The sequence below is a fragment of the Pelmatolapia mariae genome, linkage group LG13 (assembly GCF_036321145.2).
Source record: "Pelmatolapia mariae isolate MD_Pm_ZW linkage group LG13, Pm_UMD_F_2, whole genome shotgun sequence".
In the NCBI taxonomy this organism is placed as follows: Eukaryota; Metazoa; Chordata; class Actinopteri; order Cichliformes; family Cichlidae; genus Pelmatolapia; species Pelmatolapia mariae.
This window is the reverse complement of record NC_086238.1, coordinates 30,052,936-30,057,243: the sequence shown is the minus strand read 5'-3', so window position 1 is coordinate 30,057,243 and position 4,308 is coordinate 30,052,936. Positions and strand designations below refer to the sequence as shown.

The 4,308-nt window shown below is 36.8% G+C and overlaps 1 pseudogene; it reads left to right on the top strand.

Annotated features, from left to right (window-relative positions):
• The first annotated feature begins 1,458 nt into the window (after positions 1 to 1,458).
• LOC134639743 (G2/M phase-specific E3 ubiquitin-protein ligase-like) lies at positions 1,459 to 3,891 on the top strand (annotated as a pseudogene).
• Positions 3,892 to 4,308: the final 417 nt, after the last annotated feature.

Below are 4,308 nucleotides of genomic sequence, written 5' to 3'. Positions count from 1 at the left end.
AATGAAAACAGTGGAGTTTGAATGAAAACAGCAGAATTTGAAAACAAACAAGAGAATTTCATAGGAAACAACAGAATTTGAAACAAATGAACGGAATATGAAAACAAACAAGAGAATTTGAAAGCAAACAACAGAATTTGAATGAAAACTATGAGGTGCCGTAAAGGACATTATTACTGAAACGCTCTTCCACACACTACTGAAATGCACTCACACACACAACTGAAACGCTCTCACACACACTATTGAAATTTTACCTCTCACACACACTACTGAAACGCTCTCACACACACTACTGAAACGCTCTCACACACACTAGTGAAATTTTACCTCTCACACACACTACTGAAACACTCTCACACACACTAGTGAAACGCTCTCACACACACTAGTGAAATTTTACCTCTCACACACACTACTGAAACGCTCTCACACACTACTGAAATTTTAGCTCTCAGACACACAACTGAAATGCTCTCACACACACTACTTAAACGCTCTCACACTAGTGAAATTTTACCTCTCACACACACTACTGAAAAACCAAGGCATTTCAATTGAACAGGAAGGCGTTTCAGTTGAACAGGAAGGCATTTCAGTTAAACAGGAAGGCGTTTCAGTTAAACAGGAAGGCGTTTCAGTTGAACAGGAAGGCATTTCAGTTAAACAGGAAGGTATTTCAGTTGAACAGGAAGGCATTTCAGTAAAACATATGGACTATACCAGTAGAATTTAAAAGTCATAAAAGCATACACAGAAACAGAACAGTATATAATAAAATATTTAACTAATTAGCAATTGCTGTTGTCCCTATTTATTTTTTATAGCCTCGAGTTTCTAATGGCTTGTGGCAATAAGCTGGTGTCTCCAAAGCTCCAAGATGGTCAGGAGCTGAATGGGATGTTGATCCTAAAGGTTTTTAAAACCAAAGCCCTCTATGTAAGGCCATCAAGGACACTTTTAGTAAGTTCCTAAAAGAATGAAAAGTAATCATGATTTGGGAAAAAACATGTCAACAATTGGGCTTCTAGCAAAATAGAATATATTTATTTAAAACAAGTGCTTGGGAGCAATCAATATGGATATTTCTTATTTTAATCTTTTTAAGATAAGCTATAATTACTTGGTTTTGATATATGTTTTTGCTCTTTCTCTGTTGAAGAGTGAATCAGATGAAGACAAAGATCCTTCTTACATCAGCTCCAAATCAGCATTAAGCAGTTGTGCAACTGATAAGGACAGTGACAATGATTGTTTTGAAGTTGATAGTTCAAAAATCCAACAAGACGTGAGCAGTCAAGTCACTACAAGGTTAAGAAGTCATGTTAAAGGTGATAACCCTGGCACTAGCAGTGATGAAGAAGATGATACTGTGACCAACTGTATTGGAAGGAGTGTTGGTAAAAGGCGACGAGCAAAGCAAGGAAGTGATGGGAACAGCATTTGTGATGAAGGTACATGGCAAGAAGTGATGACAAACCTAGCACAAGCAGTCACAGCAGAGATTTCAATGCAAGAAGTGAAGACATCCCTGCCATGAGTGTTAATGATGAAGATTATTCTTCATATTTAACTCTCGTGGCATCGCTTTCTGGCGATTCTTCAGATGATGAGGATTTAAATCAAGCTATAATTGCGAGCTTGGAGAATCAGATGTGAGTAACAAACATACAGAATTTGAGTTTGAGACATGATTATAGCTTTCCAGAATTGTCAAATCAATATAAAACTTTTAAGCTTTAAATCTCTATGATCAGTGTGACGCATATTCTCGAATTCTGTAACATGACTACATGGCTGATATATTTTATTTTCTGTTTTATTTTCTTTTTTTAGTGTAGAAAAAGTCCCTGTTCAAGAGATACTGCTGGAACTATCAAGCAAAATTAGCACAAAACAGCAGTGCAAATTTAATATAAATCGCTCTGCTGTGTGGAGGGAGCCTTGCGTGGTTTTCAAAGGCTATCTCATGATCCCAACTTGATGATCTGTGTGAAATTCTCAGATGATATGGGGAAAAATGAGGAAGGGGTTGATTTAGGCGGGCCAAGTAGGGAATTCTTGAGACTATTGATGGACACCATTGCCAGGTCAGCCATGGAAAGAAAACTGCAAGAACTTGGCTCTTGACAGTACTGGTAATTACCTATTTTTCTAAGATTAATAGTGGGAACTGTTTAACTGATTTTTACAGGCAACATTACTGACAATTTTGCTTTTCCTTTTATTCTGTTGCTTTGCAGCTCTCAGAGGGGACTGGTACTACATCTCTGGCCAAGCCATTGCAGTGAGCTTGGTACATGGTGGTCCACCACCTAACTTTCTGTCACCAACAGTATTTTCTCTTCTGGTTGGAAATTCAGCAAATCCAGCCCTGGAAGACATAGCTGACCTGGAACTCTTCGAAAAAGTCAAAAAGGTCTCTATATGTTTATTTTATAAATCTTATAGTGAATTTGAAATTGTTTGTGTTACACTTTTCTTTTGCAGGGAATGTTTATCTGGATCAGTCTGGCCATTCCTGAATGCCAACTTTTTATATGTTGCTGCTGTATTAAAGTAAGACTCAGCAGATAAGGGTAGACGAAAGAGTATATTTTCTTATTTTTTTAAGCACATTGTAAACTTATTTAAAAAAATATGTGTAGTCATTTGACTTCCAATGTACGCTTGGGCATATTGTGATTGTGTAGACCACTAGTGGCTGGGTTCCTTCTAATAGTTTATAAGACTACTAAGTAACTTCCATAACAAGCCCTTTCTCTGCTCTTTGTGATGCTAGATATCTCAAAGTACAACCCTTGAAGACCTTGAAAAGTCAAAAGAACCTCTGCTTGATTACTTGGCCAATGCAGGATGCCTGAGGCCTATGCGTTCACTAAGAGACAGGGATCTGCTGGTACATGATATTGTCATGTTTCAGGTCATCCACAGGGTTCAAGGTCCATTTCAAAGGTATTTGGGTATTCTGTGTTTTTCAGATTAATTAAAATGGTGATAAAAATCTTACCTATTAATCAACATGGCCAGTTAATAACCTAGTACAATTGATTGCGCCAAATTGATAATATACAATTAACTTAGAAGCATGAAATTGCAGAATTATTGAATAAAATTTCTTTGTGCTGTTTAACCAGATTTTGTGAAGGTCTGAAAACTCTTGGGGTTCTCGAGAAAATGAGGAGGCATCCAGACAGCTTTCGCCCTCTTTTCTGCTATGAGCCACATATGCTGACTGCTGACCAGGTGGATGATCTTTTCAACATTCATCTATCTCCAGAAGGAAGCAACAGAAGAGGAGATGGTTGTTACCTTCTGGAGAGACTATCTCCAAGATGCAGAAGGTAATTGTCACTTTAGTGCACAATAAATAGATGTAACGATTTATAGGTTAGCATTTCTGAAATCTTTATTTTAAATAACATACTCATATAACAATAACACCACATTACCCTCTTGGTTGTAGTAACATTTTTACATAGTTCTTTGAGACTATTGAAAGATGAAAAGCATGCTCTATAGTCATTGCAATAACAGTCATTAAGATTCTTGCTTTAGATTAATACTCACTGTAAATTTATGTTGGCCAAATGAAATAACCTTTTAACACTTTTTTCCTTTTGTTTTGCAGAAGAAGAAGGACCTTCCAAATTACAGAAGATATTGGCCTTTGCAACTGGAGCAACTACGGTGCCACCTATTGGCTTTTCCCCAGCACCCTCGATTGAGTTCATTCATAGAGGAGATGATGACTTCTCTTCTACACAAATTTCCCCTCTTGCCAACACGTGTGTTAACTGCATTAGGCTGCCACTGCATGTTTCATACCAGCTGTTCAAGGAGAAGTTTGATTTTGCATTAGGTAACACTTATGGCTTTGGCAGGGTATGAACACATTATGCTGGAGGAGTTTGCGTGTTTCTCTTTTGTATTGGTCTCTCTACTGATTCAAAGTGAGTACTGAGTATTAACTTGTTAAGGTTTTAATATTTCCAAATTTACCTGCCTCAGTGAAATTGATGTTTTAAGACATCAATTTGACAAGAAGTGATTGTTCTTCAGGATTCATACAGGTAGATACCAATTGTTTAACAGCACTTCAGAAATTTATTTAGATTGTTGAGTTTGAATATACAAAATTTGTGCCACTTTACTCATTTCATGTGTATGTGCATCTGTTTTTGATTTGGTTGTCTGTTTATTCTTCTGCCTGTGTCAGTTTCTGTTTGACAACAGATTTGTCATTTTATCATTTTAAAGAAAATGGTTTCAATATGTTAGTTTCGATCAGATATGTTTTCTGAAACG